Here is a 25,477-nt window from a genome sequence, read left to right on the forward strand (position 1 = left end):
CCCAGTGTCCTGGGCCAACATTTATCCCTCAACCAACCTCACTAAAACAGAATAGCTGGTCATTTATCTCATTGCTGTTTGTGGGAGCTTGCTGTGCGCAAATTGGCTGCCGCGTTTCCTACATTACAACAGTGACTACACTTCGAAAAAAGTACTTCATTGGCTGTAAAGCTCGTTGAGACATCCCGAGGTTGTGAAAGGCGCTATATAAATGCAAGTCTTTCTTTTTTATTTTTCTAAATTTGTTGTCTATCAAATGGACAGAACAAGAAGCACAGAAAAGGAAATTTGTGCTCGTGGGCTGAATGAATATTTCAACAACTTTTTATTCAACAGGCAGCAGTTAACTCTTATTTGAACGTCTGCACAAAGGAAGCCACAGGACGAAGAGGCCACAACATCACAAGGCAGCAAATACGATGCACTCGAGGGTGAATTCCCTGTATGATTGTTAAAGTGGTGAGATCTCACAGCAGCGAGCTCCATGAAGCAACTTAAAAGCAAAATACTGCGAATGCTGGAAATTTGAAACAGAAACAGAAAATACTGGAAACACTCAGCAGGTCAGGGCAGCATCTGCAGCGAGAGAAACAGAGTTAATGTTTCAGGTCAATGACCCTTTGTCAGAACTGGAAGAAGTTAGAGATGTAACAGGTTTTAAGCAAGTGTCGGGACAGGGAAAAGGGGGAGGTTCTTTCCTCCCCTCTACCCCCCTTTGCCAGCCTCTGTACTTGCTTAAAAACTGGTTCATCTCAATCGTCTTCCGGTTCTGACGAAAGGTCATCGACCTGAAACGTTAACTCTGTTTCTCCCTCTGCAGATGCTGCCCTGACCTGCTGAGTGTTTCCAGCATTTACAGTTTTTATTATCTGTGAACTAACGGTTGCGGCCTCAAACCTATTTTTCTGCCTCTGCCAGGAGGGGAGTGGAGGGGTTGGTACACGAGGGTGGAATCTGCCAACGATGGCCAAATGCATGTTGGCCTAATGGTTTTTTCTTACCTTTATCACACACAGAGGGTGGTGAATGTGCGCAGTGGATTGCTCAGCGAGGGAAATAGTGTGGAATAATTTAAGGAAGAATTGGACAGATATTTGAGGGGCTGGGTGATTGAAAGGTATTATAGTTTTGGGAACCGGTCAGAAGAAACTCTTTCCTGGTTTTGTATGTTCCTTGCTTGGTGCTTGTCAATATTGCGTCAAATGGACCTCACGGGATTTCTTGATGTTTGCCCTAATTATAAGAATGTAAGAAATAGGAGCAGGAATCGGCCATTCGGCCCCTCGAGCCTGCTCTGCCATTTAATGAGATCATGGCTGATCCGATTTTAGCCTCAACTCCACTTTCCTGATCGCTTCCATATCCCTTGACTCCCCTGTTGCTTAAAAATCTGTCTATCTCCACCTTGAATATATTCAATGACTCCGCCTCCATACCTCTCAGGGCTAAAGAATTTCAAAGATTCACGACCCTCTGAGAGAAGAAATTCCTCCTCATCTCCGTCTTAAATGGGCGATCCCTTATTCTGAAACTATGCCCCCTAGTTCTGGATTCCCCCACGAGGGGAAACATCCTCTCAGCATCCACCCTGTCCAACCCCCTCAGAATCTTATATGTTTCAATAAGATCACCTCTCATGTCGAGAGTTCACCTATTGGCGGCAGTTTGCAATTAAAGCCACTCCTTTAGTTCCCCTCCCAAAACAGCATAGGCGGTGATTTTATCAATGGGGACGTGATGGAGGCGGGACTGCTGCTGGTCGAGTTTTAGTCCCGCCTCCATCGACGTCCGGCCAACCCACGCTATTTTCCCTTGATTGACCTTGTTAAACCCGCCCAGCGGGCTTAGCAGGCCAATTAAGGGAAAGCCGGTGACAGAGAACGTCAGTGTAGGACGTTACATCTGTCAAAAATTTTTGACAGATGAATTGTCATCGTTTGACAGCTTTGAGAAGCTGTCAAACACTGATAATCTCTGTCCTTGTACTCAAGACTCACCAACCCTCTTTCCTGAGCAGAAATCAGATGGCTGTTACATCGGAGAATGCAGCAGCCATTCTGTCATCTCTGCCGAGGAGATGAGGCACCTCCGCAGCCTAAATGGATGAAGCCTGGAGGAAGAAGCAAAGGTAAGTAGTCTTATTAAAACACTTTACACTCACCTCACACACTTATCTCTCCACACTTGCACCCATCACTCACCTGCACCCATCTCGGCCCCTCCAACCCCCGCAGACCCACGGCTCGCCTCGCTGACCCTGGTGAGGTTCGGAACCATCGGGAAGCCCACACTTCAGGGCTCAAAATAGGGATTAGCCAAAAAACTGCCTGTTAACAACCTGTTAACAGGCAGTTCATCGGCACTAATCCCCTTCCCACCTCGAGGAGACGGGACCCGGCGCGGGTCGGGTACCCGCCTCCTGGGAAGATGGCACGGAGGCGGGTTGGGGGCGGGATGGGTACCCGCCCCCAGATTCTGCCATTTTCCCGGCAGTCCCGCCTCCCCAGGGCTGGCAAAATCGTGTCCATAGATTCATGTAAACCGTCCAGAGCGTATAGCGGGCACATCGTGTTAGCGCCAATGCAGCTGCTATAAATGTTGGGAACTGTGACGGTAACTGCTGAGGGACCACAGCAATCATACTGACAAATAACGCCAGTCTGACCTGTAGCTGATCTCTGCATTGGTATGAGCAATGAAGAGCAATTCCGCTTTCCGAAAGGCCCGAACGGAACACATACCTAAATTTAGCAGAATAATGGGGGGAAATTCGGTCTAACCCCGTTTGGGGCGCTAAAACCTTAAACGTTGAAAAATTAGCGGCAGCCGCTAATCATTCTCGCCTCCTGGGAAATTCAGCCTCAGCGCTCCAAGAGGGAAGTGGGGCGCTAAATCAAGCGCTAACCACTTCTCTCAGGGCGCTAAAGGAGTCCGAGAGCGGGGCGGGAGCGGCAGTGTGCTAGACAATTTCGAGCACATTGTAACCGGCACTCTTTCATCACAGAGGCTGCTTCCCTAGCTTAAAGGGGAGGGCTGTTGATGCTGCACGAGCTTGTTGTCGTCAGTTCTGTTTTGCCAGGTGACCTGGGCGACGGCCATTACAGCCTCAAACAGTCTCACAAAGTGGAGGGCTCGGACATCTCGCACCAACAAAACATTAAAGACTTAGCGCAGGCTCCAGACTGGTGCAAATATTAAAGGTTGCGCTGGCTGAAAAGCATTCCCTTTAATTGCCGCTCCCAAAGCGGCCCAGCTGAGTTCACAACGCCTCCTCTTGCTGGCGTTGGTGATAAAGGAGGGGACGAGAGTTAATTTTCCCTCCGGGGCGATAACGGGGCGCTGCGCACTTTTATGACGTCACGATCTGCGAGGCACTAGAGGCCCAGGCGCTAAGAGTTAAACCAGCGCTGACGTTTGCAGGCGTCGCTGCATTTGCCGCGCCTGGGCGCTAACCCCTTAGCGCCCTGTTAGCGTCCCCACCAGGCACTAATGGGAGACACTAACATACTGAATTTCTAGCCCTGTGCCTTTATATGTTCAATTTTTCCTGTCCTTAGAATACATCCACTGACTCACTCTGAGCAACACCGTGGGAGATCCCCTATGATAATTAATTGAATTTACCTCATTTGTTTCTATCTTGCATCTATCAGATCAAACTTGGACAGAACTTCCCTGAAGGCCAAGCATTGTCTATTGCTACACTGAGCCACACAGATCAGGGAAGTCCTGGGTTTGATCCTTGATCTGTACTGAGTTACATGGTTACATTTACAACACAGAAACAGGCCACATAAAAGATGAAGGGTCATCGACCTGAAACATTGGGCTGGACTTTCATTGAGGAGTCGGGTAGGAGGCGGGACTACAACTTTCGGGGTTGTAGTCCCGCCTCCATCGAGTTCTAGCCAACCCACACAATTTTGACTTGATTGACCTTGTTGAGCTGAACCTGAAGGAAGGAAGGCTGTAAAGGTAAGTAAAACTTCTTTAAACACAATAAACACACCAAACACACTTACCTCTGCACTCATGCACCCATCACTCACCTGAACACCGGACATCTCGACCCCTCCAAGCCCTTCAGCTCGTCTCGCTAACTTGGCGTGGTTTGGAGCCGTCGGGAATCCCACACTTCACCATTGAAAATAGGGATTAGGCTAAAAACTGCCTGTTAACTACCTGTTAACAGGCAGTTAATTGGCACTAATCCCCTTCCCGCCTCGGGGAGGTGGATCCCAGCGCGGGTCGGGTACCCGCCTCCTTTGAAACTGGAATGGAGGCGGGTTGGGGGGTAGGATGGGTTCGTGCCCCCCGATTTCAAGATTTTAACCCCCCACACGCCTCCAATCCCGCCTCCACGGCTAAATGAAAATCCTGCCCGTTGACTCTGTTTCTCTCTCCACAGATGCTGCCTGACCTGCTGAGTATTTCCAGCATTTTCTGTTTTTATTACAGAAACAGGCCGTTCGGCCCAATTGGTTCATGTCGGTGTTTGTGCTCCGCACGGGCCTCCTCCCAACTGATTTCATCTCACCCGATCAGCATATCTTCGCTGCTAATAATTGACCTCAGCATCCCCTGGGCTAGAGAGATGGAAAAAATAAAACTCGGCCAGGGCTCCTGCATCTGATGGGTTGTCCAGTGACACATTTCAGCAACTTCAGTGCGTGCAGACGTCAAGTGAGGACAGGATCGGTCGAGGCTTGTGATGCCCTGCGCAGTGGAATAACTTGCTAACCACACGTGAAGAAGAGTGACTTCCCTGAGGTACCTGGGAGTAGGGTTGCCAACTCTGGTTGGACATATTCCTGGAGATGTCATCACGTGACCTCCCACCTCCAACTCGCCCCGCCCTCACTCTCCCGCCATTGGTTGGCCAACTCGTCCATCCATTGGTTGGCCAACTTGTCCATCCTCACGGTGCCCCGCCTTCCCACACCCAGTGAGAAAACGAATACGATAGCAAAATACTGCGGACGCTGGAAATCCGAAATAACAACAGAAAACATTGGAAAAACTCAACAGGCCAGGCAGCATCCATGGAGAGAGAAACGGAATTAACATTTCAGGTCGAAGACCCTTTGTCAGGACTGAGAAAAAAGCAGGAAATGAAACAGATTAAGAAGCAAGTTTGGGGGGCTGGGAAATGGGGGAGGGGATGAAAGAACAAAAGGGAAGGTCTGGGAGGGGTGACGAGACATGAAGAGATATTCAAGGCGAGACGAGATGGTAATAGGACAGGTAAAGAGACAAAGGATGGCTCTAGATGAAGTGTGAAATGCGCTGGCAGAATGAAACGAATAGGCTCTTCATTACCCGATTGGATGGATGTTTGACTGTCGGTCGCACAGCCTTTTGCCTCCCCTCAGATATTTTTTCATTGCTAATAATCAAAAGTGTTCAAATAATTTTTTTTTTTTTTAAAAAGCACAATTTTTGAATGATTTTTCTCCCGGGTGTTGCTGGCAGTAGTGTCCAGGAGCTTAGTCTTTTATTCCCGGAGACACCAGGGCAATCCTGGAGGTTTGGGAACCGTAACTGTGGAGGGGCGGGGGTGCGGAGGAGCAGGGGGCAGTCAGCAAGAGATGGGGAGGGGAATAAAAATGGACACGTTTGATGGGACACACACTACCTTAAAACAAGAAGATAAAAACTGCTTTTGTTTCGCAATACACTGTTATGGGCTGTGCAGTGCTTCTTTATCCCCACACAGATTCAGACGATAAGATAATTATATCAGAAAATACATCCCGTCTTTTCTCCTGGTACTTTTCATACTGCGCGAATAACAACAGAGGCCTGGGGATATTTTTTTTTTAAACAAGGAACTCCTTTGTAGCCACTGATCTGCCGCCCGGTTTGCTCCTCCTGCCATTTTAAAACGCAGCTCGCAGCACGTGCAAAATCAGCTTTATGTCAGGACGCCTTTGAAGAACAATCTCACACAGAATACCCGGCGGCTGCAGGAACAGGAACACGGTGATCCATCAAGGCACTCGCCAGTAGCTTCCTCGCTGCCGAGGAGACTTTCATGCATGATATGAAGGAAAAGCAAAACTTTTCAACCAAACAAAGTTATAATACGCTGTGCGAGCTTCGTTGTCAACTCATAAACATGTCGTGATGATAAATCCCTTCCAAATAAGGGAACGTACGGAACTAGAAGACCGGGAATGGTTAGTCCGTGGAAATCCATGGTACACAAATATGGCAATGTCTTTTTCAGGTTTACAATGCCGGGAGGATTTTTGTTTAAATAAAAGAATAATTCAATAATGTTTAATAAGCTATTAGCAATAATAACTCCAGGCAGTGTTAGCTAATTATTGCACCAAAGTGTGTTGATGTAGAGAAAATGTTTCCACTTGTGGGGGGAGACCAAAATTAGGAGCCATAAATATAAGATAATCATTAATAAATCCAATCAGGAATTCAAGAGAAGCTTCTTTACCCAGAGCGTGGTGAGAATGTGGAACTCGCTACCACAGGCAGTGGTTGAGGCAAATAGCGTAGATGCATTTAAGGGGAAGCGAGATAGACACATGAGGGAGAAGGGAATACTGTAGAAGGATATGCTGATTGGGTGAGATGAAGAGGGGTGGGAGGAGGCTGGTGTGGAGCATAAATACCGCACAGACCAGTTGGGCCGAATGGTCTGTTTCTGTGCTGTGCACTCTCTGTAATGTAAGCTCAGTCCAATAGATGTATTCATGTGTATTCAATCATTTGTGACAGCATCAACAAGTTCAGAGAGCTGTCTGCCATCTGGGCATTAATGCCATGATCCTAAAACAACCGAACGGCTGTGCTCGTCACCCGGCACAGCAGCCGCCTACTCCTTCCTGCACACCCAGTCTGAGCTCGACGCTGGGCAGCATAAGCACGGTGCAGTCGCGCTCAATCTTTCAGCCCTTAAAGCTCAGCACGCGCATTCCTTTAAAGCCGCAAGCTCGTACTGTTTGACTGCCGCACGCCTGGGGTTGCGGGGTCAGTTTCACTCAGATGTGGCACTTACGTCAAAACGGTGAGTTGGCGTTGATACAGGTTCTAGCCGCTGCTGTCTCACGAGGATGCCATTCAGCATTATGTACAAGTTAGGGTCTGAGCTTTGAGCAATGTCCGGTTCCTGGGGATACTGAAGAGCTTTGTTCTACACCTAACCTATACTAGAGCCAGCCTGAGAATGCTTCCTCCTACCTCTGGGGAAAGAGCTGCTCAAAATTAATGAAGGGTTTTGATGAAGGAAATAAGATAAACTTGTTTCCACTGCCAGGCAGCTCGGTAACTAGAGGGCACAGAGTTAAGGTAATTGGCAAAAGAACCAGAGGGAAGATGAGAAGACTTTTTTTTTCTACGCAGCGAGTTGTTGCGATCTGGAACGCGCTGCCTGAAAGGGCGGTGGAAGCAGATTCAATTGTAACTTTCAGAAGGGAATTGGATAAATATTTGAAAAGGAAAAATTTGCAGGGCTAAGAAAGAAAGACTTGCATTTATATAGCGCCTTTCACGACCACCAGACGTCTCAAAGCGCTTTACAACCAATGAAGTAATTTTTTGAAGTGGGGTCACTGTTGTAATGTAGGAAACATGGCAGCCAATTTGCGCACAGCAAGCTCCCAACAAACAGCAATGTGATAATGACCAGATAATCTGTTTTTGTTATGTTGGTTGAGGGATAAATATTGGCCCCAGGACACCGGGGATAACTCCCCAGCTCTTTTTCGAAATAGTGCCATGGGATCTTTTACATCCACCTGGGAGAGCAGACGGGGCCTCGGTTTAATGTCTCATCTGGAAGACGACACCTGCCTCAGCACTGCACTGGAGTGTCAGCCTATCTTTGTGTGCTCAAGTCCCTGGAGTGGGACTATGAACCCACAACCTCCTGACTCAGCGGCGAGTGTGCTGCCCACTGAGCCACAGCTGACATTAGGGAAAGAGCAGGGGGAGTGGGGCTAATTGGAGAGCTCTTTCAAAGAGCCGGCACAGGCACGATGGGCCAAATGGCCTCCTTTGGTGCTGCACCATTCTATTACAAGAAGTAGAAAAACATTCCATTGCTAAAACATGACTAACACAGCAAAGTTCCAGGATACATCTAACTGGAAAACCTCTGGTTTATACTTCTTGTGTGACTTTAGATAAACAGGATACTCTGATCTAAAGATTAGCTGTACCTTTGAAAAACAGTTCTATTGTCTACGTGATCGGGGCAGGCAAGATATGAAACTGCCTAGAGGCATATTCTTTCTGGGGCAGGGCTGATTTTAAACCAGTGGTGACGATCGCGGAAATTTGATTTACGTTTGACGTAACTTACACTTGCGTTTTGGTGATCTTTTGTACGGCTTTGGCCAATCGGGCCTGGATTGCGCAGATAAAACTAACGCAAACTCTAGGCTTATATTCAGATTAGCTGAATCTTTGAAAAACAGTTCCACTGTCAATGTGATCGGGGAGCCAATATATGGAACTGCTACAGGCCTGTAGTAATAAGTTAACTGTGCATTCAATGAGATCATGGCTGATCATCCAAACTCAGTACCCTGTCCCTGCCTTCTCCCCATATCCCTTGATCCCTTTAGCCTTAAGAATTGGCCTCAACTGCCTTCTGTGGTAGAGAATTCCACAGGTTCACCACTCTCTGGGTGAAGAATTTCCTCCTCATCTCTGTCGTAAATGGCTTACCCCTTATCCTTAGACTGTGACCCCTGGTTCTGGACTCCCCTGCCATCGGGAACATCCTTCCTGCATCTAGTCTGTCTAGTCCTATTAGAATTTTATAAGTTTCAATGAGATCCCCTCTCATTCTTCTAAACTCCAGCGAGTATAAGCTCAATTGACCCAATCTCTCCTCATACGTCATTCCTGCCATCCCAGGTATCAGTCTGGTGAATCTTCGCTGCACTCCCTCCATGGCAAGACCATCCTTCCTCAGATAAGGCGACCAAAACTGCACACAATACTCAAGGTGTGGTCTCACCAAGGCCCTGTACAACTGCAGCAAGACATCCTTGTTCTTGTACTCAAATCCTCTCGCTACGAAGGCCAACATACCATTTGCCTTCTTAACCGCCTGCTGCACCTGCATGCTTACCTTCAGTGACTGGTGCACAAGGGCACCCAGGTCTCGTTGCACTTCCCCTTCTCCCAATCTATTGCCATTCAGATAATAATCTGCCTTCCTGTTTTTGCCACCAAAGTGGATAACCTTGCATTTATCCTCATTATACTGCATCTACCATGCATCTGCCCAATTACCCAACCTGTCCAAATCATACTGGAGGTTCTCGGCATCTTCCTCATAGCACACACGCCCACCCAGCTTTGTGTCATCTGCAAACTTGGAGATATTACATCTAGTTCCCTCGTCTAGATCATTAATATATATATATAATAAGTTAACTGTGCCAGAAGATTACACGGTGACGTCTTGTGAGATGATTATTTTATGCGAGTTAAAAATACTCAGGGAAAATAGATGCATTCATTTTTTCAAACCTGACCTATCAGGCGTCTGCTATTCGAACGTTACCTACTGTGTGGGAGAAATGGTCATCACGTTGGCTGCCCGATCATCGTGAAGAATCTGATCTTCTAATGCACCTGCCCGGATTTTAAAGGAGAGACAGTAATATAAATGGGTGGCAGCCCTGCTTTGCACTGGTCTATCCCACAAGAGTCAGCCAAAGAGGGGCTTCATGGAGTCACCACCTACGTGGCATTTTATCAGATACTGAGTTGGAAGTTACGAAAATGAACTGCTGAAGAGGAAGATTTTGGGCTCATTACTGTTTTTGGAACAGTGTGAGTATTGTGTAAGTCAAGTTTCATAATGCAGTTTACTTGCTGTAGTCTTCTGCTTCAGAGTAATTATCACACTTGTACAGGAAACTCTCGATTTACCGGCACCCAAACAACCGGAAATCTCGGTTAACCGGCAAAATTCAGGAGTAGGTTCAGTTAAGTTTTTCTTCATATTAGTGGCCGTTTCTTGATTCTTGGCTGTGTAATCGGAGGTTCCTGCACTTGTTGCTAAGCAACAGGGACGCTTAGTCTGTGGTCGGGCTTCTTGTACCTGTTGCTAAGCAACAAGGAAGCCTGGATTTGTTGCTGTGTACGGAGCTCTCGTACCTTTTAACTATACCTCTCTGTAATCCGGACTTTTTGATAAACCGGCACCACGCCGATCCCGTCGGTGCCGGATAAAAAAGAGTTTCCTGTAAATAGCCCCCCTCCCTACTGTCCAGGAGGAAGAGCAGGGGGACTCCTCAGAGGATGCTGCATCCTCCGAGGGAGCAGCGTCAGCAGAAATGAGCGCACCCAGCACCAGCACAGAGACGCTCACCTCGGTGGGTCGTGTGCGAGACAGAGTAGTGGTGTCACCTGGTGTATCAGAAGTCACGAGTGAGCAAGATCAGATGATGGAGACAGGGACAGCAGTGGAGAGTCCTCATCAGAAGCCGCAGGAGTCTCCTAGCTCTGCTCGGCTGCATGCAGACGCTGAGCCTCGGGGGCCATCCAGGAAAAGGGCGATCCTGAAGCTTCAGGAACAAGTGCAGAAGGCTCTGACTGGATTTGCGACTGCAGTGACTGCGAGTGTGCAGAGAATGGAGGAGTCCATCTCAAATATGAGCAACGCCATGGCGCACGCACTGGCAACTGTAGGTACAGCCATGGAAAGGATGGCAACCTCCATGGAGAACATAACTCGCCAGACTCAGGAGAACATGGTAACACTTCTAAATAGATGGTCATCTATGGAGGATAGATGGGCATCTAATGAGGAGAGAAACCAAAGGTTCATGGGCGTCCTTGTTATGAGGAATGTCAGTACAGAGACGGGTCCTCATGGCCCCACTCATGTGCAGCAAGGTGCTCTCTATCTACTTGCTAGCAGAGAAGTGTGGGTGGCCCATGAGAGGGATGATGGTGGGACGGGACATGGCAGTGGGGGCTCCTCTCAAAGTGATCAAACTGCCATCCCCTTGCCAACCCCTCGGTCAGAACCCCAGATGCCTTCCCAGACAGCGATAGCCGAGTCTGTCCCTGTGCAGCCGCAGGAGGAGCAGACTTTGGTGGGGCCCTAACAGGCTCCAAAGCCCAGAGGACGACCGCCAAAGACGTCTAAGCAGGCGTAGCAGGGAAGTGAGCAGGCTGCCTCTACATCTGCTGAAGCCACAGGGGTAGCACCACGTAGAAGCATGCGTAAAAGAAAGATCCCACATAAATAGTCACAGGGCTACTCACTTGGGTGATTTGCTATAAATTAATGCTAAGTTTCTGTTCTTTAACTTTGTTGTAATAAATTAACTTTTTCTGAATGTTTGCATTCGTTGCCATATGTGTGGTCACAATTTGAAGTGGCACAGTGATGGGTGAGGCCACCTTTTATGTCCAGCAATGGTGGGGACAGTGCAAGGAATGCACAGTTCATTGTAGAGATTCTCTGTGGTGTTGGCGTGGGGTCATGCTAACCTTCATGCACATGTGGCAGCCACATGTCTGTGCTGCATGCGGTTAGGTGAATCTGGCATTGATTAGGCCATCCCTGGCATCACGGGCTGCAATGTACTCATGTTCTGGACGCATTGGGACAGCTGCCTCCTCCAGATATTTCTTATGCTGTGTGGTAAACCACTTTTATCGTTCACTATCATTACACTATGGTTATCACTGTTTATATCGTTACACTATGGTTATCACTGTTTACACTGTTGTATCACTACACAAGGTCACCTCTTGTCACGCTGTTATACCTGGGCTGACCACAGCTGACTCCGCCCATGGCTCCGCCTGCTTGCCCAGGTATAAAGGTGGTCGACTGGCTGGTATTCCTCCTTGTTGGACCCGATCACCCACGAGGGTGGGCTCTGTTATTTAGCCAATAAAAACCTATAGTTACTAACTTAACTCGTCGCTTTTCATTGGATGAATTGATAGGTATATCAATTTTATTGGCTAAATTTTGAAATGAGTGGACCGGAGCAGCCAAACGACCAGCCAAACGGCCAGCTACAACAGCCACAGCAGCCAGCCTGGCTGCGAGCCCTCCGACCGCCGTACCTGGATCTAAACCCACAGGCAGCGAACTCAGCCCTCAACTTCAAACACTGGCTGAGCTGTTTCGAATCCTACCTGGGAGAATCCGGCGTGCCTCCGGGATCCAAACTAAGAGTTCTGACCGCCCAAGTGAGCCCTAAAGTATTTGCATTCATCCAGGACCTTACTACATACGAGGACGCCCTCAACCTGCTGAAAGAGCAGTACCGGAGCCCGGTAAACTCTATGTATGCCAGACATCTCCTAAGATCCCGCTCGCAACAGCCAGGAGAGTCTGTAGATGAATTTTTACGGGCACTACAAACACTCGGCAGGGACTGTGACTTTAAAGCTGTAACGGCTGCAGAAAATACTGAAGGGAATATCCGCGATGCCTTCGTGAAAGGCCTTCGGTCCGACTACTCACGGCAAAGACTGCTCGAATCAAAGGACCTCGACCTGAATACAACTGCAGCCCTCGCTCGCTCTCTGGAAGTGGCCCATCGGGACCTCGAGGCGTACTCCAGGTATTGTGCTGCGCGACCCTGGGACTCCGGCCCGACCCCGGCCGCAATACCCCTCACACCGCCGCCTCTGGGACCTACCTCAGCGTCGGCGTCCCAGAACCGATCGGGACCGCCACCCCCGGTACCGGCTGCAACATCGGAGCCCCGCAATCGGGCCGCCGGCTGCTTCTTCTGTGGCCAGGCGAAACACCCGAGGACGCGCTGCCCTGCAAGAAACGCGACTTGCTCCGATTGCCACAAGAAAGGCCACTTCGCTAAGGCCTGCAGGGGGAGAGCCACAGACGCCAGCAGTGCCTCATGCGAGTTGTGGGGGCGGCCATCTTTCATCAAGGCCACAGATGCCAGTATCCCCTCGTGTGAGTCGTGGGGGCGGCCATCTTTGATCAAGGCTACCGACACCAGCAGTGCCTCATGTGAGTTGTGGGGGCGGCCATCTTCTCCGCCATTTTATTCAACCTCGTGGGCGCCGCCATTTTGTCCACCACACTCGACCACCACCTTGCCTCCAGACCCGACCACCGCCTCACCCGCAGACTACAGCAGCTCGCTCAGCCATACACTAGCCTCCATCACACTGGACCAAGCTCGCCCGCATCACCTGTCCAAGTCCATGATGGACATCAAAGTAAACGGCCACGCCACGACCTGCCTGTTCGACAGCGGAAGCACGGAGAGTTTCATCCATCCAGACACGGTGAGCCACTACTCCCTCACTGTCTGGCCAATGCACAACCGGATCTCGATGGCGTCGAGGTCCCATTCTACAGACATCAGCGGCTACTGTGTTGTGACCCTGTCGGTTAGGGGCACGGAGTATAAAAATTTTAAACTCCTCGTCCTGCCCCAGCTCTGCGCTGCCGTCCTACTAGGGCTGGACTTCCAATCCCACCTTCAAAGTGTCACTTTGGCATACGGTGGACCCCTCCCCCCACTCACAGTCGACAACCAGCAGCCTTTAAACCGCCCACCGCGTACCACCTGCGGCCTATCCACCCTCAAGGTCCCGCCCCCCTCCCTGTTCGCTAACCTCACCCGCGACTGTAAACCCGTCGCCACCAAGAGCAGGCGGTACAGCGCCGGGGACAGAGCTTTTATTAGCTCTGAGGTGCAGCGTCTCCTGAAGGAGGGCATCATCGAGAGGAGCAACAGCCCCTGGCGTGCCCAGGTCGTAGTCGTTAAGACCGGCAATAAAAACCGCCTGGTCATCGAGTACAGCCAAACCATAAACCGGTACACCCAGCTGGACGCATACCCCCTTCCCCGCATATCTGATATGGTCAATCAGATTGCAAAGTACCGGGTATTCTCCACCATCGACCTTAAGTCGGCCTATCACCAACTCCCTATCCGCCCTGAGGACCGCCAGTATACCGCCTTCGAGGCGAATGGCCGCCTCTACCACTTCCTTAGGGTTCCCTTCGGCGTCACCAACGGGGTTTTGGTCTTCCAAAGGGAGATGGACCGGATGGTTGACCAGAACGGGCTGCAGGCCACGTTCCCTTATCTAGATAACGTCACCATCTGCGGCCGCGACCGGCAGGACCACGATATTAATCTGGAGAAATTCCTCCGTACGGCCGAACGGCTGAACCTCACTTACAATAAGGAGAAATGTGTGTTTAACACCTCGCGTCTCGCCATCCTCGGCTGCGTAGTAGAGAACGGGGTCATCGGCCCCGACCCCGAAAGAATGCGCCCCCTCATGGAGCTTCCCCTCCCCCACTGTCCAAAGGCGCTGAAGAGAACCCTGGGGCTCTTCGCCTACTATGCCCAATGGGTGCCGAATTATGCGGACAAAGCCAGACCCCTCATGAAGTCCACCTCCTTCCCCCTGACGGCAGAAGCGTGCGCAGCCTTCTCCCTCATAAAGGGAGACATTGCTAAGGCCACAATGCACGCGGTGGATGAGTCTATCCCTTTCCAAGTGGAGAGCGATGCATCCGACTTCACCCTAGCAGCAACCCTTAACCAGGCGGGGAGACCTGTGGCCTTCTTCTCAAGGACCCTGAGATCCGACACTCTTCGGTCGAGAAGGAGGCCCAGGCGATCGTGGAGGCAGTACGACGCTGGAGGCATTACCTGGCAGGCAAACGATTTACCCTCCTCACCGACCAGCGTTCGGTCGCTTTTATGTTTAATAACAAGCTGAGGGGCAAAATCAAGAACGACAAGATCTTGAGGTGGAGAATCGAGCTCTCCACCTATGATTACGATATCTTGTACCGGCCTGGTAAACTGAACTCCCAGATGCTCTATCACGAAGTACATGCGCCAACGCGCAAATTGATAGACTGCAGACCCTCCACAACGACCTCTGCCACCCCGGGGTCACCAGACTTTACCACTTCATTAAGGCCCGCAACCTGCCCTACTCCATCGAGGAGGTCAGGACCATGACCAGGAACTGCCAAACCTGTGCCGAATGCAAACCGCATTTCTTTAGGCCGGACAGAGCAAGCCTGATCAAGGCCACCCGCCCCTTCGAGCGCTTGAGCATCGATTTTAAGGGGCCCCTCCCGTCCTCTGACCGTAATGTGTACTTCCTCAACATCATTGATGAGTACTCCCGTTTCCCCTTTGCCTTCCCCTGCCCAGACATGACCAGTACCACGGTCATCAAATGCCTGAACGACCTCTTCGCCTTGTTCGGGTTCCCGAACTATATACATAGCGACCGGGGCTCATCCTTCATGAGCGAGGAACTTCGCCAGTTCCTACTAGCGAGAGGCATTGCTGCAAGCAGGACCACCAGCTACAACTCCCGAGGGAACGGCCAGGTGGAAAGAGAGAACGCGACTGTCTGGAAGGCCGTTCTCTTAGCCTTAAAGTCTAAGGGCCTGCCAACCTCTCGCTGGCAGGAAGTCCTCCCGGCAGTGCTGCATTCCATCCGGTCACTGCTTTGCACGGCCATTAACGCCACCCCCCATGAACGAATGTTTGTTTTCCCCAGGAAGTCGACTACGGGAACATCGCTATCAACATGGCTGACTTCTCCGGGGCCCGTCTTGCTGCGAAAGCACGTGAGGGCCCATAAAACGGACCCCCTGGTCAAGAGGGTGGACCTCCTGCACGCCAACCCCCAGTACGCCTATGTGGCATACCCAGACGGGTGGGAGGACACAGTCTCCTTACGAGACCTTGCACCCTCGGGCACCCCTGAGACACCACCGTTAACCCCCCCCCCCCCAAATCCAGCCCAGGTAGACGGCATGCCGGAACCCCACGAGCCTTCGCCGACCACGCAGACACCAGCATTAACATCGGATACTGCATCACCGCCGCCGCTGCTGCGCCGATCAGAGAGACTTACGAGGCCTCCGGACAGACTGACATACCCGAACTGGTAGTACACTTCACCCCGCCGGGCTCAAATCTAAACAAGGGGTGAATGTGGTAAACCACTTTTATCGTTCACTATCGTTACACTATGGTTATCACTGTTTATATTGTTACACTATGGTTATCACTGTTTACACTGTTGTATCACTACACAAGGTCACCTCTTGTCACGCTGTTATACCTGGGCTGACCACAGCTGACTCCGCCCATGGCTCCGCCTGCTTGCCCAGGTATAAAGGTGGTCGACTGGCTGGTATTCCTCCTTGTTGGACCCGATCACCCACGAGGGTGGGCTCTGTTATTTAGCCAATAAAAACCTATAGTTACTAACTTAACTCGTCGCTTTTCATTGGATGAATTGATAGGTATATCATGCTGAACCTCATTCTGCTCCTCCTCCTCTGAAGAGGCTGCGCGCTCTGCACCTTGTGTCTCATGTAGCGCTAATTCTCGCTGCAGTGCTATGTTGTGCAGGGCACAGCAGACAACGCCGATTCTCGAGACCCTGGCTGATGTGTACTGAAGGGCATCTGAAGCACATTTTGAGCAACCCTATTGTTTGCTCTATGAGACTTCTGGTGGAAATGTGGCTTTGATTGTAACGCTCTTCAGACTCGTTTGATGGCCTCCTCAAAGGTGTCATTAGTCACATCTTCAGGGGATAGCCCTTGTCTCCAAGGAGCCAGCCGGAAAGTTAATTTGGTGGTGCGAAGAGCTGAGGGACAGTGGACTGATGCGGGATGTAAGAGCCGTGGCAGCTGCCAGGGAACTTGGCGCACACATGCATGATGCTCTTCCTATGGTTGCACACCAGCTGCACCCTTAAGGGAGTGGAAGCCCTTGCGGTTGACAAATGCTGCTGTGTTCTGATGGGGTGCCCTGATGGCCACATGTGTGCAGTCGATGACGCCCTGCACCCGTGGGAAGCCAGCCAGATTGACAAAGCACCCGCTTGGTAACACTGCCTTCATCAGTGGAAAAGTGGATGTAATTGGCGGACTTGTCAAGGAGGGCATCAGTGACCTGCGTGATGCATCTGTGGGCGGCCGACTGGGAGATGCCGCTAAAGTCTGCTGCAGATCCCTGGAAGGAGCCTGAGGCGAATAATTTGAGGGCAGTGGTGACTTTGACAGCCACTGGTAAGGGGTGTCCATCCATTCCTCTGGGCTGCAGGTCTTCAACGAGCAAACTGCAAATGTCTGTGACTACCTGTCGCGATAGTCTCAGCCTCCTTTGGCATTGCTGCTCGGTCATGTTGAGGAAGCTCATCCTCTGCCTGTAAACCCTGTGTTGGGGGTATCTCCTGTGCCGTGGTACAGCCCTGCGCTGATGCCCTCTGCCCTGTGCAGCATCAGGTAGTTGAGGAGAAGGTTGGTGCTCTTGTTGTTGGTGTTGCTGGTGTGCCTGGTTCTGCTGCTGCGGCTGATCGTGGTCAGTTTCTGAGGACCAGGGTGAGAGTATAATTTGTTTCCCTTCTGCTGTTATACATGGCAGGTGAGGATGAGATGTTAGAAGCAATCTGTCAATGGGGAGAAAGGCTATTCCAAGGAGGTGACAGTGGATATAGAGTTTACACCACACACTTACAACCTCACTAAAGATCAAATGTGTCTTCCCAAACCTGAAATCAGCAACTTCTGACATTGCAAAGTGAACAGATGTGAAATGTTAGCTTTTATACTACATTTGCAGCTGGGAACTATTCAGCTCGATTGAACTCCCGACCTACTTACCTGACGTGATCTCCGACCAACGTGAACCTTGTTAAAACTGTGGGAAAATAGAAATAGGCTGGCAAAATATTTGTTCACAAGCGTTTAACAAGCTCCCAACCCCCTGTCAATCATTTCGATTTTGACAGTGGACCCGCCTCCGAACCTGCCCTCTGAGCGCCGGCAAAATCGCGGCCTAAAGGTCCATGGTGCATCTGTGAACATTCCGAAGCACGCACATTTTCAGAGAGAGTGCTTTGAACATAAGAATTGCTTTCTTTGCCCCCAAAAAATGAATACTTTGGTAAAGGAAGAACGATTTACCAAAATGAACTCATTTAGGGGCACAAAATAGACGGAGTTGCTCATTTGCAGATTTATCTTGGTTGAAGAGGTGCTACTGCTGTTCCCAAAGGTTAATATTTGGTTATAAACAGGAGATGCAGCTCCACGGATGGCTCAGTGGGGTTATGCTCTGAGTTGCTAAGCTACAGACACCAGGAAAAGCCCCACGTTCGATGCTTGGCCTGCGCAGAATTAACTGATCACAGCTGGGGCAGCAACAACAACAACTTGCCTTTTTATGATGCCTGAAAAAGCCGCAAAGCGCTTCACAGGAGTGTTTGACCCCGAGCCACGTAAGGAGATGTTAGGACAGGTGACCAAAAGCTTGGTCAAAAAGGTAGACTTTAAGGAGCGTCTTAAAGAAGGAGAGGCAGAGAGGCGGAGATATTTAGGGAGGGAATTCCAGAGCTTAGGGTCTAGGCAGCTGAAGGCACGGCCACCAATGGCGGAGCGATGGAAATCGGGGGAGACGCAAGAGGCCAGAATTGAAGGAGCTCAGACACCTCGGAGGGTTGTAGGGCCTGGAGGAGGTTACAGAGATAGGGAGGGGCGAGGCCCTGGAGGGATTTGAAAACAAGGATGAGAATGTTAAAATGGACATCAACGCCTATACTTCAAGAGGGGAGATTTGGCCAGTGCTGTCAATGCTTGGAAAAAAAACGGGTGTTTGTGAACTCCTGGTGAAGTTTGAGGATTGGCCTCGGCCGTGCTACCTCTCATGATCGAAAAGAGCCTGCTAACACTCCATCAAGGCCACTTGGCAAATGGTGAATGACGGCCGCTTGGGTGAGGTACCAGAGGACAAGCGATACCTGCTGGGGCCATCTCCCGACAAGGCCTTCAGGAGAGGCGGGGAGAAAATCTACAAAGAAAAGAAACAGAAACACAACTGGACGCACAGATATTTGCACCTCGTCGTTAATCCGGCTTTAGAGATCTCAACACCAAATCGAGATTAGAGGCTTTAGAGATCTCAACACCAGATCGAGATTAGAGGCTTTAGAGATCTCAACACCAGATCGAGATTAGATGCTTTAGAGATCTCAACACCAGATCGAGATTAGAGGCTTTAGAGATCTCAACACCAGATCGAGATTAGATGCTTTCGAAGTCTGAAGCTAGTGTTAAATGTCTAAAGCATTATTTGTCATGCTACTTCTAGCATTGTTCTGTTTTGGACTGAGTACCAAACAGACTGTTCTGCCAACAGGGAGCTGGGTTGGAGAGTCGGAGCTAAAATGATTTATCCCCATCTCTGCCTCAGGCTCTCTTTCCACGCTTAAGGGTGTGGAATTGTGGAACCACGCCTTACATTTAATCACTTGTGTGTCTGTCTCTCTCTCTCTCTCCCTCTCTGTATCTATATCTCAACACATTAGGGGGGCGAAATTAGGGGCCTTTGCGCCTCCCGCTAGGGCCCCCAGCTAACTTCTAGCTAAATCAAGTCCTCCACTTCCTTCCTGGAGCGCAGTCGGCAGCAGGCGGGCCGGAGACTTCAGCAGAGCTTCACACTGGGCTGTGCAGCGCCGCCGCGTTCAAAGGCTGCTTCCCGCCCTTAAAGGGAAGGGCCATCGCTGCAGGCTCTGCAATTTAAAAAGTACTGACCTGGCCCACCAAGGCAGCCGCGATCCCGCGCGATCAGCCCGGCGCTCAAGCAGAGCGCCGGGCTGATGGATCGTGGGCAGGAACCCGCGAAAAAAACTGGAACAAGAAAGGTAAGTTTTTTTTTACTTACCTTGGCCACCTCACCTTTAACCATCGCCCCCGAAGCGGCCGGCCGCCCGATGCGCACCTCCTGCAGCTGGTGGCGTTTTCGACCGGCGCTGCTGCAGGGGGGGGCGGAAGTCAATTTCGGGTCCGGGACGCTACCAGGGCGATGCGCACGGCGATGACGTCACGATCTCCGGCCGTAGCGCCGCCGCAAAACTCCCGCCGAATATGGCGGGAGCCGATGTCAGCGCGGCGCCCAGTCGCAAAGCCATTTGCGCCCCGTTAGCACCCCCCGGGGGCACAAACGGGAGGTGCAAAGGTACCCAATTTCACCCCCCTAGTGCATTGAGAGAGACAGGTACACAAGTGATTAAATGTAAGGCGTGGTTCCACAATTCCACACCGTTAAGCGTGGAAAGGGAGCCCGAGGCAGAGATGGGGATAAATCATTGTAGCTCCGACTCCCCAACCCAGCTCCCTGTTGGCAGAACAGTCTGTTTGGTACTCAGTCCAAATCAGACCAGCATGGTGCAAGTCCAATTCCTATTCTGTGCTGAGTTAACTGATAAATAATTGAATATCTTCGGATCCTGCAGGCCCTTGCTCCACGTTGTATGTGTGTGTTTGGTCTGACTCAGGGGCAGACTCACTGATTTCTGACGACACCTCAAAAAGAAAAACAAGTCTAGATCAGCAACATTGCACCAGAGCAAAAGACCATGCAACAGAGAGCGGCTCTTCAGCTCACTGTAGCTGTTATTAAAGTTGTGTTTACTTTTAGATAGCGTCAGGGCTTTACTTGTGCTGAACACTGTAGCATTTGATTGAATACTTGCTGATGATCAAGCAAACTCTGGGAATCTCATTAGTTGGCCAGCAGTCCGAATTTACAGACTGGCACCTTGTAAACCCACAAAAAAAAATCACAACCTCCACATAAAACTCCTGGGTCGATCTACTCACTCCGCTAGTCTCCCAGTCTTTTAAAAGGTAAGTAAAAGGCCAAGGCCCATTGCGTAGGACACCACCAGAAGGCGCAGTGAGAACAAGTTTGTTATCACTGCGCCTTCTGGTGGTGTCCTACGCAATGGACCTTGGCCTTTTACTTACCTTTCCCAATTAGGGTTGCCAACGTGCCAGGGCTGAGTCAGCCAGTGGCTCAGTGGGCAGCACCCTCGCCTCTGAGTCGGATAGGCCGTGGGTTCAAGTCCCACTCCAGAGGCTTGAGCACAAAAATCTAGGCTGATATTCCAGGGCAGTGCTGAGGGAGTGCTGCGCTGTCAGAGGTTCCGTCTTTCAGATGAGACGTTAAACTGAGGCCCCGTCTGCTCTCTCAGGTGGACGTAAAAGATCCCGCGGCACTATTTCAAAGAAGAGCAGGGGAGTTCTCCCCAATGTCCTGGACAATGTTTATCCCTCAATCAGCATCACTAAAAACCAGATAATCTGGTCATTATCACATTGCTGTGTGTGGGAGCTTGCTGTGCACAAATTGGCTGCTACATTACACCAGTGACTCCATTTCAAAAAAGTACTTCATTGGCTGTAAAGCACTTCGGGACGTCCGGTGGTTGTGAAAGGCGCTATAGAGATGCAAGTCTTTCTTTGGAGTCTCCAGGAATGGAAGATTGGGACACTGCTACTGGTAACCCAGGAGAAAAGCCATCGGGACATTAAGAAAAGATTGTGGGTTTTTTTTGCACTTTTTTTTTAACACTTTCGTTTATTAGTTATGAAAATATTGGAGATGAGAAAAAGGGCTGTTTGGCTCGGTTGGAGGCTGGACGTCATGTGCTGAAACCCTCCAGGATACATCCAACCAGAGCTGGCGAACCTCGTCCCAATATAAAATGTACATTCACAGTAAACGGCTTTCAATTAGCCATTAGTCATCCCAGAAACATTCCCAGTGTTGGCCAGATTAAAAGAATTAATTAAAAAAAACAAAAAACAAACACATCAAAATATGTTTACCTCCAAACAGAGCCAAAAATGGTTTAGCCCAAGCCATTGACTAATGGCAGTATCGTATGATTTAGTGGACTTCGACTGTGGAATAGAAGGATTCCAGTTGATTAAAGCACTTGGCTACTGCTTCATCCTTTAATCAGCTCTCCATTCCCCCCCTCTGGCACACAACCTACTCAATCACACATAGTAGCTTTAATAGGGACTGTGCTCTTCGATGGCCTCTGCAGTGGTTCAGCGTGCCTGATCCTTCGTAATAAGAACTTGTGCGCTGTAACGCTTACTCGCACAATATACTTAAACCCATCCTTCATGTGTACAGTGCGAGGACTAAAAGGCCAAGAAAATGGAGCAGTGTAGCGGCCAATTAAGAAAAAAACACCCATTGTGGTAGAAAGGTCGAAGCAGAGAAAACTGTCAATGGGGGTGGGGGCTAGGGGGGTGGGGGGGGGGGCGAAGGACACAGCCAAATAGGTTGGGGTGGCTCTGAAAGATGAAGAAGTCATAATGTCAGGCAATTACACTAAACGTGGTACGAATTTTGTATAAGATTAATTTCAACTATGTTAAGTGATACTGACTCAGTGCTAATATTCTAAAATGTACAGATAACGGACAATGGCTTAGAAATTTGGCCGCGCAACGCCCGTTGTCTCAGGCGCAAAGTGGCCCCCTAAGCTCCCAATATGGCGGGCAGGAAGCGCACGCTCGTTATGAGCCGGGTGTTCGCCGCCCGCCATATTGGTAAAGGCCGCACACAAAAAAGAAAATCGTCCGGCAGCGCCCACGCCTGCAACAGACATCAGCCCCTCTTATATATGCAAATAATGGGGCCTAACGCCTGTTTGAGGACCCCGCTGCAAAAATTGGGCTTGTCCGCGCTGGCTGCACTCAGGAAAATCAGGCCCGCAAGCAGGCCGCAGCTAGCGAGGTAAAGTTTTAAAATATACTTACCCGAATGTGGAGCAGTAGTCCTCCTGACGACCCCACAACCCCAGTATCAACAAGGGTGCCACGGGCCTCACCAGTGACACACAGGGAACCTACTCCATGCCCGAATACCTGGGCCAATGATGTACTTCAAAAACATAGGTACAAAATTGTTAGTGAACTGTTATTTTAAATTAAACAGGTTAATGCCTCTGTTAAAATACTGGACAGAGAGATGTCCCAGGAACACTTGCCTGCTATTTTCTAGCCTCACACGATTTGCAATAGGATCGCGGCAGTATAATATAGAAGAAAGAAAGACTTGCATTTATATAGCGCCTTTCACGACCACCGGACATCTCAAAGCACTTTACAGTCAATGAAGTATTTTTGAAGTGGAGTCACTGTTGTAATGTGAGAAATACATTGTGTTATTCACCATGCAATGAGGGAATGGTAGCGTAGTGGTAACGTCACTGGCTAGTAAGCCAAGAGGCCTGGACTAACTGATCTCGTAGATGTGAGTTTAAATCCCACCATGACTGTTGGGGAATTTAAATTCAGTTAATTAAATAAATCTGGAATAAAAAAGTTAGTGATAACCATGAAGCTATCAGATTGTTGTAACAAACCCATCTGGTTCACTAATGTCCTTTAGAGAAAGGAAATCTGCTGTCTTTACCCAGTCTGGCCTATATGTGATTCCAAACCCACAGCAATGTGGTTGACTGGAATAGCCCAGCGAGACACTCAGTTGTAACAAACTGCTATGCAAAATCCTGGAAGTCCCTTCCTAACAGCACTGTGGGAGTACCTTCACCACACGGACTGCAGCGGTTCAAGAAGGTGGCTCACCACCATCTTCTCAAGGTCAATTAGGGATGGGCAGTAAATGCTAGCCTTGCCAGCGATGCCCATGCCCTATCAATGAATTAAAAAAAATAACATGTTAGCTGCCAGCACTACAGAGCTGGCTAAAAATAAAACATTATTTGATGTTTTATTTTGAATATTTTTCCTTTGGCATTCAACTACAATATTCACCCAAGCAAGTGCGGATTAGTTACAAAGGACTTCAACTGTGCAGCCAAGAGTGTGTAATACGGTCCCGGGAGACGGTGAGTGAAGAACTAACACAACCCAGATCTCATCCCAGTGCAGAGATGGTGTTAACTGTAACAAATTTGACGTATGCCTTTTTAAAAAGCAAAAATCATATTATTCTAAACTAATAAAGCAGCATTTTTTATTTTTGAATAATTACAAAGAAACCTCCCAGAAAGTTCACAAAACTATTCAGTCTTTTAACTTTGCTTGACGTCTGGCTGTTAATATTAGTCAAGCTTAGGCCGCACGTTTCATAAACCTGTCTGATGTCACATCAACCAAAAAGCAAAAAAAGAACTAAAATCATTGGAACGTTTGATAGCCTCAAAGAGCTATTGGGAAAAAGCAGCAAAACTGCCTATTTTTCAACCTTGAATACTGCATCTGATTTACAATAAACAACTGGACTCAGTTGAGTTGAATTTCATCTTGGTGACGGGGGGGCGGGCGGCGGGGGGGGGGCGGGGGGGGTGGAGTGGGGAGGTGCGGGCGGGGAGGGAGGGAAATCTTATTATGCTTCAGGGTTCAGGTGGGCAGGTCTTTCATCCACTCAAGGTGGGTCGATGGAGTTAAGATACAGGTCAGCCATGATCCAATTGAATGTTGGAAGAGGCTCGAGGGGCTGAATGGCCTCCTCCTGTCCCTATGTTCCTTCTTATGTTCCTCTGTTCAACAACAACCTGTATTTATACAGCGCCATTATCATAGTACAACGTCCCAAGACGCTTCACAGGAGGGTTATAAAACAAAATTTGACACTGAGCCACATAAGGAGATATTAGGGTAGATGACCAAAAGCTTGGTCAAAGAGGTAGGTTTGAAGGAGCGTCTTAAAGGAGAGAGAGGTACAGAGGCAGAGAGGTTTAGGGAGGGAATTCCAGAGCTTAGAGCCTTGGCAGCTGAAGGCACGGCCACCAATGCTTGAGCGATTAAAATCGGGGATGCTCAAGAGACCCTCTTGGAGGGTTGTGGTGCTGGAGGGAATTACAGAGATAGGGAGGGGCGAGGCCATGGAGGGATTTGAAACCAGGATAAGGATTTCAAAATGTTCCTCCGTATCGGCCCCAACCCCAACCCATTTTCTTTCTAGTCAAACGCTGGCATGTTTAATCTGTTCCTCCCTCATGACATTGGGATTAATCCTGAGATACTACCCTCAGGCTCTTAATACTTCCAATCAGGAACTTAATCTCTCAAACACTGATCTTACTCATTCCGACATCATTGCTTCCTAAGTGAACCCATCACTTCTGACCGATTTGCTTCCCTTTCCAGAAGTTTGTCCGTCCATTCCTTTATGTCCCTTACCCTGACGCCTGGGAGGCAGCAGGCAATTCAGGCCTCTCGGTCACGGCAGCCAAGCAGACAATGGATCCCCCAAACTATGGAATCCCCCACTATCGCTACACACCTGTTATCATGAAAAGAAAGACTGGCATTTATATAGGCGCCTTTCACGACCTCAGGACGTCCCAAAGCGCTTTACAGCCAATGAAGCACTTTTGAAGTGTAATCACTGTTGTAATGTAGGAAACGTGGCAATGTTCCCTGTAAGGTGCCGCCGGCTTGCCAGCATTTCAATGTAAAAACTGCGCATGCACCTTATAATGAATGGCCCGCGCAGCCCCTCAAAGGGGCCGCACAGGGCCAAAAAAAATTACAGGGAACATAGCAGCCAATTGTGCACAGCAAGCTCCCACAACCAGCAATGTGATAAATGACCAGATAATCTGTTTTTTGCTACGTTGATTGAGGGATAAATATTGGCTCCAGGACACTAGGGATAACTCCCCA

General features: G+C 49.5%; 1 long non-coding RNA gene across 2 annotated transcripts in view; it reads right to left on the bottom strand.

Moving 5' to 3' along the window:
- LOC147103575 (uncharacterized) overlaps window positions 1-25,477 on the bottom strand; it is a 268,407-nt gene that overhangs the window by 103,226 nt on the left and 139,704 nt on the right. Inside the window, exon 1 of one of the 2 annotated variants that reach the window (XR_015081796.1) lies at window positions 19,704-19,846. The exons of the other annotated variant lie outside the window; for it this stretch is intronic. This is a non-coding gene — a long non-coding RNA (uncharacterized LOC147103575). Of the gene's footprint in view, window positions 1-19,703; window positions 19,847-25,477 lie in introns of those variants that run through there. 2 annotated transcript variants of the gene reach the window in all.

Source organism: Somniosus microcephalus, chromosome 19, assembly GCF_052327205.1.
Source record: "Somniosus microcephalus isolate GS21.2 chromosome 19, FLI_Smic_1.0, whole genome shotgun sequence".
In the NCBI taxonomy this organism is placed as follows: Eukaryota; Metazoa; Chordata; class Chondrichthyes; order Squaliformes; family Somniosidae; genus Somniosus; species Somniosus microcephalus.